At 38.3% G+C, this 16,813-nt stretch overlaps 1 protein-coding gene across 6 annotated transcripts in view; it reads left to right on the forward strand.

Moving 5' to 3' along the window:
* RIC-3 (RIC3 acetylcholine receptor chaperone) overlaps positions 1–16,813 on the forward strand; it is a 144,463-nt gene that overhangs the window by 17,325 nt on the left and 110,325 nt on the right. The window lies entirely within an intron of this gene.

Consider the following 16,813-nt stretch of genomic DNA (forward strand, 5'->3'; position numbering starts at 1 on the left):
TATATTTGGTGTTTACAAACAACACCCAACAAACCTTGGGTAATGTACCACAGGAAACGTAAAAAAAAAGAATAGATAACGTCGGTGCTCAAATGCACCATTTCGGAGTTAATCTGTCAAAAATTGGAAGGAGCGAAAAAAATAAAAATGAAAAAAATCAAACGAACGTGGATGCACAAATGGAGCTAATCTACCGAAAATTGAAAGGAACGAAAAATAAATAAATAAATAAAAAGTCATAACTCAAGAACGAAATGTCAGATCAAGGTCGAGTAAAAGAACGTACTGAATTTTCGAGCGTAGATTCCATGAATAACCAGATGTGACTTTTGGGCAGTGGAGTGAATTGTGGTAGATTTCTGTGGAATTTTCAGCAGCCTAGTAGCGACAAGTTTGTAGACTGCACCATTGAGATAAAATGAGCTGCATCACTCATTAACAAGGTCATGTTTTCATTTTCGTCATAAAGTAATAAGGCGCTCCTCTAGGTCCACCTCCACGTTTTTGAATTTTAGTGCACAACTTAAAACAACGAAGAATATAGAAAGTAATGTAGAAATATAGAAAGACTTCTCGTATAGTGTATACATTTGGGTACCTAACATTATGACTTCATAAACTGCGCACCCAAATTTCTAGTACATAAGAAATGGCTTGAGCGTATTTAGCGTTTTGTAGATTCTACCTGGCTTACTTTCTACATATCAGATATTCTTCATTATCGTTAAGTTATTTACTGAAATAAAAAAAAAGGGGGGGTGAGCTTACAAGGGAAGTTGGAGAGAAAGCACTCGCCTGCAGGGAAACTAAGCATGCCATTTGAAGGACCAATTCATGCTGATTACAACAAGTAATAAAATTCCTGTGCGATTAAGAACTTTTCGAGAGATTCAACTTGGAAGTTTATATGAAAAACTGAGTATATGCACATTTAAACGCGTTAAGTACAACATTATTACCAAAGAAATTGACATGCGAATTGAAATCTATCGCAAGTTAAAGAAAAAACTGTTTTGCAATAATTAACGGATTTATTAGTTAAAATTAGTCATTATACCGTTCACGATAACGATAGGTTAGAGATGGAAATTGATCACTGTTGTTCTTCTGTTCTTTGAAGAAATGACACAGGCAAAAGACTTCCTTGTAGCATAAACATTTTGTGTGTGCAATTGCTTTGCATCCGTCAAGGGAACAGTTCGCATAGCTAAAGCGAAAAGCAATTCGATAGGTGGTTCTAAAGGTATTGTTCGGTAACCTGTCCTGTGGAACGCAGACTGAAACAATTCAATGTATCGCGGTGATCGGAACTCACTCATTAGCATGGACATGAAACTTTATTTCGTTGTTTCATTGCTACATCATAACGTCCAGATGAGGAAGTTTCATACTATGTACAAATCATGCCGTAATCTTTGATTGGTTGGAATCCAAACACATGAAATTGTTGTACAAATCGTGTGCAGTTCTTTGGTATGTTCTCAACCATTACATTTTTGCCATCCGTCATCCAACTTACAATGAACAATTTGTCTGTGAATGGACCCCAGTCATCAAGCAGTAGCAAGTTTAAACCATCAGGTTGCATAATAACTGTAGGTCGCTAGGGGGCGCATTCGTGCATTGAACGTTCAATCTCTCGAAAAGTTCTCAACTGTACAGGAATTTTATTAGCTTGTTGTAATCAGCATGAATTGGTCTGTTAAATGGCATGCTTAGTTTCTCTACAGGCGAGTGCTATCTCCCGAGCTTCCCTTGTTAGTGAAGAGTCTTAATGTTGTGCATGCGAAGTTCAATCGTTGAGTCTAATCTGTTTCGTTTAGCTCCTGCACAGCTATTAACTTGTATGAGAGAAAATGTAATTCTTCATGCAAAATACGTATCACTGTGCGATTACTGATTTGAAGTTCCGTACCATGTTTCTAAGCAGAACGGCCTGGATTTCGTAACACTGCTGACGGAATACGCATCGTACATGAGATACGTGATGGTTTGATTTTCGTTAGTGGGTCTCCTGAATGAAGATTATTAACCCAACGTAAGATTGTGTTACGAGAAGGAAAGAGACTCATTTTGGTAAATTCACCATTCGTTATCACATAGATTTGTGCGCAAGAACACTGTGTTCTAACATCTACGGCTACATGATGTTGACTGAAATTGAAACCTATTAACAAAGAAACAGACACCCACTTTCATGTCTCCCTCCTATAGTCTGAGTAATATAGTGCTGCCAAATGTCTTGATCCGTGTCAAAAATGCGAACTAAAGCTCATACCCATGCGTTGAGCCAATAAGGATTGAGCTGTTGCTAAGCGAGAGAGCGGATGACGAAAGGGAGTGGAATTCCTTCAGGTGATAATAGCGCTTGGAACGGAAGACGAGGTGTCAAGTCAATGTGGTATGTCTATACCTACTTCACAAACATCCTATTTCTCTGCCTCACCTTGTATAAAGAACAAAAATCATTTAATAATATATTGTACATTTTGTTTGATAACGGTTAGAGGACTTACCGTTATTGGTGAAAAACTGAGCAAGATGTTGATTTACAACCTCATATGATTTTCGCGTTATACCACGCAAGGAGTTTGGAGTGAGTGAAACAAATGGAAATCTTATAGTACAATGTCGGGCAAGTATGGTCGGTGTAGTAACGCATCCTATCCAAACTCCAATCATATTTGACGAGTGATCAAACTTGAGTGTGGTATCTCATTGTCGTGATTGAATACTAGTCCTTTACGATTAACAAAGCTGTGTGATGTTTCTGAATGATATATCGTTGAAACTATCCTATTACGAGCAGTACACGTTCGTATTGATTGTATGGTTCCCTTGAGGTCGAAAAACATGCACAATACATTTAAACTCCCACCACACTGTCAACATAATTTTCCGTTGATGAATGTCTGCTTTTGGTGTCACTTGAGGCGAATCATTACGTTGTGTCTGTGGAGTACATTGCTGTAAAATAAAAATAATAAAAAAGTGCACTTCTCATCATCACAGTCGCTTCAAAAAAAAAAAAAAAAAAAAAAAAAAGGATTCTATGGTAAATGAAAATCTTTGAATTTCTGAGAGTGAAACATCAAGGTTGCTTACGTATCCCAGCTTCTTAAGGCGGTCGTAAACATTTGAATGATTGATGTTCCGTATTTCTGCGATATATCATGTCATGTAATGTCAATTTGTCTCGCTCAATACCTTGACTTCGTCATCATCAACTTTGGTGACCACCCTGACAAGGAACGTCGTTGAGATCAAAATCGCAAGCAGAGAATTTTGTTGCTTGGTTGATGATTTGGAGTTTAGCGTCGTGTTCAGCATCGAGGCTACATGAGACATGTATGTACTGCTTAATGTGGGATCCGAACCACTTGATCTTTAACGCTAATAACACATAAACACGTCTCTGGACATGGACCACACTCTTTTATTTTTAAAAAAGTATTAATATTTTTACGAAATTTTCCCGGAACACATTTTATTTAAAATCGGGGAGATTTACTTCTGCTGTTTATTCATTTCAGCTCCAAGCAGTAAAGACGGTTGGGAATCCTCGAGAAAAAATACGCCATGTTTCACATTATTTTTAATTGAAAAGGGAGTAGTATACCCAGTTATTTATGGTAAATTTTAAACCTCAAGTTGTGAGAATAATTGGAATACCCGGAAGAAACTAAACACAACGTTCTGCCAACATCGAATAATTTTTACGTGGTTTGTATTCAAAAATTGTTTTGTATGTATGTGTTCAAACTTGCAACATGAAGTAGATTTGATTATTATTCTTCATTAATTACTGTAACAAATAATAGAGTTATTTCGGAAGATAAAAAGAGCATATATTGAGGTTCATTAAAATTGGATAGTACGTTTTACGAGAGTTATCGTGGAACAGACAAACATGCAGATTCCGATGGAGTTGAGTTGATTTTGAGTTTAACGTCCCTTTCAGCAGCGAGGCTATATAAGACAGAACCAACTGATTAACGTGCAATCCGAACCACATGGGCTACCACCGGGAATCGAACATGGGTCTCCCACACAAAAGGCGCATACGCTAACCGCTTAGCCACTGCAAATTCCGATGGAGTTGAATGCTAAAAGCACGGTATATTTGTTTCAATAAATTGTTTGTTTTCAAAACATTTTATAGGTCGACTGTACGGAAATTTAGCCGAAAATTATGAGTTCAGAAACGGATACCTAAATTTATATCCAATAAGAAAATACCTGGAAACACTTACTAGTTTATGTAAGTAATATTATCTGCCGTACTTTCTAACTTTTTTTTATTGTCTGATTCACTAATAATAATAATAATAATAATAATAATAATAATAATAATAATAATAATAATAATTTGTGAAGAGTGTAGTGAAGGATCGTAAACCTGACAGTACTTTACAGTAATAAACATACTGAAGAAAACACAACGTGAGTTTAACGAAGAAATTTTGACTCCGTTGTTTCCTGTGTAAACGTGTGTAACCTTCGGGGGGGAAGGGGGGAGCAATTTCAGTGTTGCTTTCGTCGTGTCGAACTCGTAACATTCATGATTTCCGTCAAATGAATGACCATGTCTTTTATTGTGTGTATACCGCAGTTAAAAACTTTCAGGAGCCAAGCTAATTTTGTTTCTCCGAAAGTGGTTCTTAGTTATAGCTTGTAAATGCGTATGGGAAATGGATTGAAAAATATTGTTCACCGTTAATAGCTTGTGAAAGAAAAAAAAGTTGGCAGTGAGCGCACTCCTTGTTACGTAATTTTGCTGGCTGCTTCTTTTTGGAATATTGTCAAGTTTTCATTCGTTTGCCTTTACTTCGGATGCGTGGATGGAATCGGTAACAATGGTTTACTAGTCAAATCGCAAACAATTCGCGAAATATGAGTCTTTTTTAAAAAATGATTTGAGATGAAATTATCAAATAGCGGGTCATTATAAATGGTTCATGGGATTTGAAAGGGCATTATTAAAAAAATAAACAGGGTATTTCAAAACAACACCGACAACGTTTGGGAATTGATTCCTGACACCAAGATAAAGCGAAAAGAATAGACCAACCTGGGTGCACAGAAACTTCCTTTCGGAGTTTATAGGCTGCCGAAAACATGGAAAAATGAACTTTAAAGATTCATAGCTTCAATACTATGGAACCTATCGTAGCCGGGTCAAGACTTCACTTAGGAACTAACATCTGCCCTATCCAAAAATCTGTGTTTCACAATCCTAAGATACGCAGCAATTTTTATAGAAGGAGTTTGGCTACGGGTATTTTTATTTGAAGTACTCGCCAGCTACCTTTATAAAAATTGTTTTAGAAGTACCATAAGATTCTGAAATTTGGATAGGGCACATACTAGTTCCTAAGTGAAGTCGTGAACCGACTACGGTAGGTCCCATAGTATGGGAGCTATGAACCTTTAAAATTCATTTTTTCATGTTTTCGGCAGTCTCCAAAAGGAAGGTTCTTACGCCATGTCTTTCACATAGTGTCGGATCGGGAGATCTAGGAGACCATGAGAAAAGCACTAAGTCGTCTTCCGCACATCGCCCAATCCAGCGACGTGAGAATTCATCATTCAGGTACCGACGTACCTCAATGTGTCATTGTAACGGTTCCCCATCAAGTTGGAATACGAAGATACTGGAATTCTCTTTCACTTATGGAAACAATCACAGCTAAAGTGTATCAAGGAATAACATATCCCTCACAGTGTTCTCCGGAAAGAAAAGTGAACCTAACGCAGCTGCATGGATGACATTTTGGAAACTAGGCTTGTGTTACCATTTGTCGCCACGATGCAAGATTTAGGCCTATAAGAAATAAAATTTTCAAATGAGTTCTTTTGTTTCGTCATTAGCACAAACATATTGAATTAAGAAACCCAGTAAATAATGTGTAATTATCTTGTATCACCATAAATTGAAAACATTTATTACAGTGACTAAATGGTTAGCGTTTTCTTTTATTTGGTGCGTCAAACGTGAGTTTAATCCTCTGTAGGAGCTCATGGAATTAGGATTCCACATTAAACTATCGATCCATCTCTCATTTCGGATCTGGAAAAGGGATCTCAAATTTGAAACAATCCTATGTACACAGTACGACGTATAAATCACATATTATGTGCATATTTTGTTTTATCTGGGAGTTTGATTGATCTGTCAAAAGATAATCTATCCTACGATGGAGAACCCAAAAGGAAACCGGACTTTCGTTCTAAAAAAAAAAAAAAAAAAAAAAAAAAAAAATCTTTCAGTCTCCTTCAAAGTACTCTCCATTAAATGCGATTCATTTCTCCCATCTTCTTTCCCACTGCTTGAAGCACCTCTGGAACTCTGGAACTTTTATATCGTCCAATGCGCTCTGCGAAGTTCTTTTTACAGCCTCTACACCATCAAAACGTTTTCCTTTTAGATTTTCTTTAATTCTCGGAAAATGTCATCATGTTGGTCAAAAAGTTTGGACCACTTTCAATCTGATTTTTCAAGTCTTGGCACAAATTCAGACGAATTATTTGATCCTGTGTGAGCAGGCGAGAAACAAACTTAGTGGCAACATGTCACATTTGCAAAACTTCACGCTGGCACGAGCTCCAACTCACTCCTGCCTGTTTTGAAATATCATCGATCATGAAACGACGATCCTCGCTGATTTTGGAGCAGATTTTTTCGATGTTTTCGTCGTTTCGAAATAATGGAGAGCACCCAGAACGAGCGCGATCTTCAACACTCATCTCACCATATTTAAAGCGCCCAAACCACTCAAAAAGTTGTGTCCGGTGCATAGTATCCTTCTTGAAAGCCTGTTGAAGCATTTGGTAAGTTTTCGTATCCGATTTTCCAAGTAGGAAGCAAACACACTCCTTGTTCCTTTGAATCTGCCATAACGATTTCGCAGGCGGCAAACGAGAACAGTTGAGATAAACAATAATACGATCAAACGTTAACCTTCTACGCAAACGTCGCTTGGCCAACTGATCAGGGAAGGTCTCTAGTAGGCCCACCTAGCAGGAGAGCTCTCTACTACGCCTAGGAAAGGCAGCGCTCTTTCAATCCGGTTTATTTTGGGTCCCCCCTCGTATTTATCTAATGTACCTAGTCGAGGCCTGTAACCCAGTGAAGAAGAAGTAAGATTAGAAATTAGATTTCTAGGCTTTCGGCATCTATGGCCATGTGAGCCCGTCACGTATAATGGGTGACATCCCTCGACGATCACACTATCCATGGAAAGGGAAGGAAGGAAGCGACCTGAAACCTATATAGTAGGTATCATCCCGGTATTTGTCTGGTATGAATGAGGAAAACCTCACTGAGGATGGCTGGTCTGAAAAAGCTTTTACACTTTTTCGACCGAATGTCCTCATCGGGCATCGAACCCGGAACCACTCGCCTCAAAGACAAGAGCGTTAGCGGCTACGCTATGCGGGGCCACAGGAGTAGGAATAGGGTGGCTAGTTTCATTCCCTGTGAAAGTCGTGGAACCAGAGTAAACGAATAGGTTTAGAATCAGGACAAGGAATATCACGCGTGTTAGTCAGGAAATTAGTAATTATAATCACTTGGATATGCAGTTAATATTTCTCCGATATCTGTATAATTCTTTTCTTATTGTTTCAAGAAATTAGATTCTTGATAAACCTAATACATCAATAGATTAGTTCCTGTAGTTTTTCGTTATCTGAATATGCAAGTAAAGCCTAATGCTGAACTGATAGTGAATGGAATTGCTGTCTTCTACTTACGACACTCCCTGCCATGTGTCATCATTTTACTTATTGCTAGGAATAAGGTCGTAACCAGCCAGGAATAATTATTTGAAATGAAAAATATAGTTTCGTGCTTTCAGTTTATCCTCTGCACAAGAAGAAACATTGTCCTCGCAGCTGTATATTAATTTAGATAAAAATAATTTATGTAAAAAACGAACAAGTTTAAAGTGACGAAAATTCTCCAACAAGATAAATCTTCAAACACTGTGTTCACAACAAAATCAATTACTTTACTCTTTTGAGAGCCAGGGGGCCGCGGTGGCTCAGTGGTAGAGTGTTCACCTCTGGTGCTTGAGGCCCCAGGTTCGATCCCAGCCCTCGCCAAGTGAACTTTGTGGTGGACAAACACCGTGTGCGTGGGTTTCTCCCGTTTCCTCCCACTTTCTTCATTCCACCATTTTATTCATTACTCATCATTACCGTCTCCCTTTAACCTAACCGGCATAATCGTGGGACGTAAAACTCAAAGATTTCATTTCATTTTCGTTTGAGAGTTCACACACTAAACATCCACAGTTGTTAAAATATGTGGAATTAGGGACACAAAGTTGCCAGATCACAACTAACTGTAGTTATTTTCTGTGTCTAGTTCGCTCGATAATTAATATCAATTCCTGTAATTAATTTTCAGACTTCTGACAGTAGTGCCTCTTTATTTCCCCAGTACCTTATTAATAAGTAGAATTTTATCCAAAAAATATTGTAAATTACCGTGATAAGGTAAAAGGTGGAGGAATTTATACACGGAAATCTATTTTCTCCCACAACCTTTTATTATAAAAATTTAGTAATAAAACAATATAACACAGAATTACTAATACAAAATCTACTACATAGTTAGGGTAAATAGGTGTCCCAGGGCCCAAACAGCCAAGGAAACGATCTTCACAAAGCTCCAGGTAAATTAAGCGGAGGTGGAGTAGAATTTTCAGTGGTCGAGGCAAGCAAAGAAAGGTTGGGAGTTCCACAAAGCTCTACGTAAGCTAGGCGGGAAGGAAAACCACGAAGCTCCAGGCAAGTGGATGGTTGCAGTCAGGAATCTCTCAAAGCTCCATGCAAGCTAGGAGGAGGAGGTTGAGTTTTTACGAAGCTCTCAGGCAAGTAGGCAAGACACCTCAGAGCTCCAGGCAAACTAGGAGGCTGAGGTTAGGTTAGGAATCTCTCAAAGCTCCATGCAAGCTAGGAGGAGGAGGTTAAGTTTTTACGAAGCTCTCAGGCAAGTAGGCAAGACACCTCAGAGCTCCAGGCAAACTAGGAGGCTGAGGTTAGGTTAGGAATCTCTCAAAGCTCCATGCAAGCTAGGAGGAGGAGGTTAAGTTTTTACGAAGCTCTCAGGCAAGTAAAGTAGACATCTCAGAGCTCCAGGCAAACTAGGAGGCTGAGGTTAGGTTAGGAGCTCTTAAAGCTCCATGCAAGCTAGGAGGAGGAGGTTGAGATTTTACAAAGCTCCAGGCAAGTAAAGTAGGCAAGACACCTCAGAGCTCCAGGCAAACTAGGAGGCTGAGGTTAGGTTAGGAATCTCTCAAAGCTCCATGCAAGCTAGGAGGAGGAGGTTAAGTTTTTACGAAGCTCTCAGGCAAGTAAAGTAGACATCTCAGAGCTCCAGGCAAACTAGGAGGCTGAGGTTAGGTTAGGAGCTTTTAAAGCTCCATGCAAGCTAGGAGGAGGAGGTTGAGATTTTACAAAGCTCCAGGCAAGTAAAGTAGGCAAGACACCTCAGAGCTCCAGGCAAACTAGGAGGCTTAGGTTAGGTTAGGAGCTCTCAAAGCTCCAGGCAAGCTAAAAGAGCGGAGTTGACAAGCCAAAACTGATGTCGATTGTGGGGATGATTGAGATGTATACCTTTTTTAAGCAGCGGTGGCGCTGGTGTTTTTCTTTCATCACATGACCAAGTGGTGACGATGATTTCTGTCGTCTGCTTCATGTAGTAACTTGTAGTAAAAGAAAAAAAACGCGGGATTGTTTATGGATAATAACTTGTAGTAGAAAAAAAAACACGTGGGTTTGTTTATAAATGAAAGCATGTGTTTGGTGTTTACAAATGCAACCACGTGTGGGATACTACAAAATTAAATGGGGGAATTCCCTCCCCCAGGATTTCGGACTTGGCTTTGATTCCTCACCCTATCAAGTGAAAGCGAGAACGGTTTCTTAAATACCCGAGATCGTCGCCTGAGGCGGCTGATTTATAGTACGAAATGTTTGAATCAAGGATATTTAAAGCTAATTAACATAAAGGTTATTAAGTTAAATATTATTTAATTTAATCTTTTTTCTTTTAACTCACTCAGTTATTTAAATATGAATACGAAACTTCATTGAAATTTAATTGGTTTGTTATCGACACTATGCAGCAAAAGTCTGCTCTGAACGACTTTGCCGCTATCATGTCGAAAGTAGTTAGTATATAGATGTGTAGATGGCGGAAATGTGCTATCACCTGTCAGACCGTTGCGGCAAAGTAAGAACTATATTCTTACACCCAGTGTTCGAAGTGGAAAAAAAGCAGAGGCGGTATGTTTTATTACGATTTTGACTCTACATACCGGCTATCTAAATGTTGATATACAGTGAGGGTATGTTGCCTAAAAGATTGCTTTTTTTTTAACATAAAGTGAAGACCATTGGAGAGCTTCACTGTAGTTACGGGGGGGACATGGAAAGACTTTGATCCCCCACCAACAATTCATATTAAAAAAAATCCCTTTGTATTGTATTATAGAGGATTATACGAAAATACTCAAAAACCGATTTTTATATTGACAATTTCCTATGGGAAAACTCACGGACCCGAACTCAACTGGGGGGTATTCCAAACTCCTGGAAGATCCGCCCCCTCCCCCAGCAAACAACTCATAAATCCGCCCATGCTCAAAATACAACATTTATATGCATTAAGGCAAGACGACACATACACACACTTATATAAGAAAAAATCAATATAGAACATCAAAATATAAACTAGAAGAATTTCTTTGAAGACGTCTCATTTAAAAAAAAAAAAAAAATGGTAACAAAAATGTCTGGGTTGTCAACTTAGAAATTATTTCTACATAAAAAATATTTTTTTTTTACGTACAAAGCTCTTCGTCAATTTCTGTGTATAAAAACGGATTTATTAAAAGTAATTATCATCTACTCTCCAGTGAAGGTATGTCTTGCTCTCTGAAAAACCAGAGGCGGTATGGCATACCACCGCATACCGTCTCACTTCGACCACTGCTTCCACCTAAATCTAGTGATACGGCAATGTTTAAAACGGTGGGTGGGGAACCTGCGACATTAAGACCACATGTGACCTCCTGGAATTGTGCAAAATGCTAAATTATATGAATATATATTATTTAGCATTTTTCACAGACTCAGGGGGCCGCAGGTTCCCCATTCCTGATTTAGAAGATCGGCTTAGACCGCTTTCTACTCATAATCGTTCTCTGCAGGATTTTGTTAAGCAGTTAATTCAACAGTTACCTTGTCAGCTCTGTACGGTCAGATATCCAACCGGGTAATGTATATTGTCACTGCATTGACTGCAAAACCATGTCCAGTACTTCTTAATTCAGGTAATTTCTTATTTACGCCTTGTCTGGGTCAGCACCGAAAACTCGAAGCGAGGACCATTCTTATTTATCATTTGACTATATAGGGAAGATACCGTATTTCGCCGATTATCTAATATTTTCTCAGGTTTCTTATGGCGACCTCTTACGTAGGGAAAAATGTAGTCTTGTTAAAAAAAACGTTGAAAAGTCCTACACTCTCATCTAGAGTTAAAATTAAATCAGACAAATGTGGATTTTTGTAGCCAGGTGAGATATTTATTCAGAGCTAAAGTATTGGAATTCCCTGTGTACGATACACAAAATATAACCTTTCGGAGCAAGGTGGATGGCCAAGAGTTTTTGAAGAAAGGTTGTACATGGCTCTTTGTTTCAAGGCAACCATGTATATTCAATAGTTTCCATCAACCCTTAACGTTACAGAGGTATTCCATATACTTTTTATATTCGCTAGATTACTCAACTAATTGAGTTAATGTTGTGTTGTAAATCCTCTTCAACTAATTACCGAACAGGATTTATCCATTACCCAGGCTGAGTGTATGTTCCATATGGAGAAATTCGCAGCCAGGGTAGTAGATTACGATTATGAAATCAAGATGTCGGTGTATTCCTAGTATGAAGTTTGTTACTGAAAGAATTCTTAATGATGTGTGACTTTTTTCAAAAGTTTTAAATCAGTGTAGATTCATAAGAAATATAAAATATATTACCAAAGTACGCGTTTATAATTTATGTATTTCCAGTGAAAGCAATGCTTATTTCATGAAATTTTCATAGCTCAGCAGCGAACGAAACATATTTAGTGGTATCTCGATTTACGAGACCTAGTCGCCCTTCGGCTTGTGAGACCAGTTCGTCCCTTGACTTGCGAGACCCATTCATTCTTTGACTTGCGAGACCCATTCATTCTTTGACTTGCGAGATCAATTCATTCCTTGACTTGCGAGACCAATTCATTCCTTGGCTTGCGAGACCAATTCATTCCTTGACTTGCGAGACCAATTCATCCCTGATTTGCGAGACCAATTCGTCTCTCGACTTACTAAACCTGTTCGTTCCTCAACTGAACAAGACCTAAGGTCTTATGCCATACCACCCTTCGCACAAATTGCGGAGTGTAACGCAACACAAAACTTTCAAAAATCAATTCTGACTCCTGTGCCTATTGCAGGGGCGGATCCAGGGGGAATCGGGGCAATCGCCCTCCCCCCCCGAAGATGAAATTTTCTTATTTATATATATAAATAAAATCCATCCCAGAGTTTGGAGCTCTTAAAAGTAGCTCTAAGTAGCAGTATTACAACCCACCGCCCCCCCAGAAGTCCGTCCTGGATCCGCCCCTGGACACAAACTAAAAGGCAACATTTGCATTGTGTTGGCGCATATCATTATGGAATGGTGCCTCTGAACATAGCTCGATTTATGAGACCAGTTCGTTCCTCGACTTACGAGACCAGTTTGTTCCTTGACTTACGAGACTATTCACTCCTCTACTTACAAGACCTATTCGTTCCGCTACTTAATGAGATCTATTCGTTCCTCGATTTACGAGATCTATTGGTTCCTCACTTTCGAGGCCTGTTCGTTTTCATACTCTCATAATGAAAATATCGTATCCCGTGTTGAATTTTCCTATATAAACTAATGGATATCTCATTAATTCACCCATAATTAACGTCTTATTTAATTGCAGAAAATAGGCAAATTTGTTCACAAATACCAAAGATAAATACCGGTACAGTAGAGGAAAACGGGAGTCATTCGATAAGACTGTGAACTTTGAAATGTAAGGATTGTGTTTCGCACTCATAATCAAATCAGATTCAAATCTACCTCAACCGAGCCAGGTGTCCAGGCCTGAAGAGGAGAGAGTCGGAGCCGTCCTAAGCTGGAGAATATTGTAGATGAGGTAGCAGTTCGTAGTGTATTTTGACGTTTTAGCCTTGGCGGTTGCAAAGTTGTGAGCCGGAGGATTGTCCTTGTGAGGGAGACTTTTCTAAAGATTACAAAGCACTGGTTTAGAGAATTGCAGGAATCAAAGTTAAGGCTGAACAAACTGTATGTTTATCGGTTAACACACACATTTTATTCTCGAAATTTTGACTTGAGAAATGTCAAAGTCATCGTCGCTTGTTTAGTGGCTAGCGTGTGTGCTTTTGAGTGCACATGGTTCTGGATTCGAATCATAGTGGGTGAGCACGAAAAAAAAAAAAATACAATCATTTGCTTTCATTAATCATCTAATTATGTAATCTAAAGGACATATCCGTTAAACTAGAAAATTTCGTTTTTTCAAGGAATCTCAATCCGTGGTGGAAAAGAGAGGTGAAGAAGAAATTTTTCCTTACATTTTAAAACGAAGTATGGGATTTAAAATCTTTCCTTTCAGAGTTGACTTGTAAAATTTGATTAGAGTGCACTTTTCTTTTAGGAACATTGTCGAAATCGAACCCTTTGGTAGAATTGGAATAGAAGTATTTGATAAAACATTAGTGTATGGGTTTTGTAAAGATAAATATAATTGCCTCAGCACATGAACCGCTTGGATACCAAGTGGTGTAACCCCGAAATGGAAATTTTCCAGCAGAGAATTTTGAAGGTCAATATTTCATTAAAATTTCATATTTCTCGTATGGTTTCAATCGAAAACATAATTATGAAGTTTATTTTCTAATGCTGATAGTGAATAACATTCTTTTAACACAATTTACATGAAACATAGTTCTCTACTGGAAATTTTCAATTCTGGAATTACACCATTTGCCATCCAAACGGTCCATGTAATAAATTCACAACTTTAATTTATAAGAATAGAAATTCTCCCTGGACTCCCTTTAAATTTCCCTCTGGTTCTAGCACTCAGGTGACAAAGAATTAATTGGGTGATTCCATGCCAAAACAGACTAACTACAATTTTGATGAAATTGAAATAGAGTGGCATGTGTGTTGAGAAGTGAAGAGTTCATCACTTGCCATAGAATCCACTCATCACAACAACTTACTCCATCCCTTTGCAAACTAAGAAAGCTACAAACTTGATTCATTCTGGCATGATAAAACTCTCAGTTCACAAAATGTCATTCTATCTCAATTTCATCAAAAATGTAGTTAGTCCGTTTTGACATGGGACCACCCAATTCTACTAACCGTTTTCACATACAGTGTAATTTTGAAAATTGGTAGCCTAATGGCATCTTTGTGTCTGTCTTTATAGACATAATAGCGGTAACACGTTTTTCTGTCGAGCGTCATTTTAATGGTATTTGTCGTCAATTGACTTGAAAGGACTGAGTTTGACCTAGAAGCATAAGTAGTGACGGAATAGGTCATGGGTCACGGGCCACTTTTATCATTTGTATCACGACTTCTATCTCGGACTCGGTGACCCGCACAAATTCAGAGACCCAGACAGACCCAGCGAAATATAATTTCTGCAGCATTACTGCAGAATTTTACAGTTGATTAATGACGGTAATTGCTTGAGCTCGAACACGTTTAGTTGATTCCCTGTGTGACATTTCTTAATCAAGATATCATGTTTTGCATATTTCATCTTTTCACAAATTATTTTTATATTTATTCGTTTTTCTTTTTATACATGGTTTTTGAACATAGCTTCTACAAAAGGAATTAATAAAACACTGTTTGACCTCAGTGGCATCTTTTTTATATTGTAGACTTCAAGTTTTGCAGGTCGATTGAGCTTTGACAGCCCTCATAATAGAAACATGTAGCTTATCTTTTCTGTGATTCAGACACGTTTGTACTCTGATTAATATTGTAGTTATATTTCAGTGCAATATTTGACAAACGCAAACAACAAGCGAGGAAGAAAATTATTTTTAATGGAAAGGCAATGAGAGAGGAGAGAATTATGATTATTAGAATTGCATTAGAAACCTCATACATACTCCCTATGTGTATGATGAGCTCCTTCGTAGCTAAGCGGTTAGCGTACGCGCTTTTGGTATAACAGACCCAGATTCGATTCTCCGTGAGAGCTCATGTTCAGAAACCACGTTAAGCTGTATGTCCACGTCTCGTATAGCCTCGCTGCTGAAAGAGACACTAAACTTCAAATCAAATCAAATATGTATGACGACGTTTCGTTTCCGAGTCTGATGAGTCATGGGTCTGACTATCAGAGTCTTCTGGCTCATGGACCATAAAGTTTGTGACCCATTTTTTTTTCACTGAGCAGAAGGTGCCTATAGCTTAAACGTATCAGATGTGGGGTTTTGTTTAATACAACCTGCCTCCGCCTGTCCCTTTTGAAAGCCTATATTATTATCCATAGATAGAATTCAATGAAAGGCAAATCATCTTTAATCAGCTGTGATCTTTATTTTCAAGTCAAGTATTAAAATGAGCTACATACGGTTGCGAAAAATGGATGGCTAGTTTCTTTCTTTTTTTTTTTAATTATCATTATTTTAAAATACTGAACTCACATATTAAACATTATTACCTCTCTTCTTCATAAATTGGTGTAAGAAGCGGTCGCATGATTTCTGACCAGTTGTTTTATCACTGCTATCTTCGAGCATTGAGATAACACACATCCCATACGTCCTCTCGTCTATAACTTTGGAACGAGTCAAATCGACCAATTTTAGTTCAGTTTCCTTTGCCATAGAGAGAGAATCTGATTCTTTGTACAATACTGAGGTCTCTTATTCGCAAGTTATTGTCAAATAATTATCAAAGATGTGTATACTTTTTTGTGACTTAAAATGTGTAAATAACTTCCAAAACTTTTGAAACTTATTTGTCTTGTTGAACTTGAACATTGGCGTGAAGTGAAACAGGTCAATAAGAACGGTGATAGATTATTTACGAGTTAACCGGTTAGCAACACTGATGTTTACATTGTAGTTACAAAACTGGCCGTCTGCACTCGTTCTTTGGTCGGGATATACCATGCATAATTTATATTTATAACTTCTGTTCCTTTTAAGCGTGTTCTTCATACTTTTATTGCCTCTTCGCACCAAAACACGGATTTCACTGATTTAATTCTAGTATTCTCCACACCAGTCGATGCAAGGATGCAAGACTCACAAATAAGTGTACTTTTACCTGTTTGACAGACAATAGTATACCGCAAATCGGTTGTCCTGTCCTTTATCAGTGTGCAGCCAGCCTTAATGAGAGTAAAATCGTGTTTGTGAGAATTACATTACCATTTTGATACTTATTCTTCGTGTGTATGATGGCGCCACGGTGGCTCAGTGGTAGAGTGTTCACCTCTGGTGCACGGCGTCCTTGGTTCGATCCCACCCCGCGCCAAATGAGTTTGGTGGCAGACAAACACCGTGTGTGTAGGTTTTTCGGGGTTCTCCCGTTTCTTCCCACTTTCTTCATTCCATGATTGCATTCATTTCTGATCATCATCGTCTCCTTTCGCCTAGCCGGCATAACCGTGGGACGTAAAACTTAAAGATTTCATTTCATTATTTTCGTGTGTA

This window comes from Thermobia domestica, chromosome 16 (genome assembly GCF_964235325.1).
Source record: "Thermobia domestica chromosome 16, izTheDome1.hap1.1, whole genome shotgun sequence".
NCBI lineage: Eukaryota > Metazoa > Arthropoda > Insecta > Zygentoma > Lepismatidae > Thermobia > Thermobia domestica.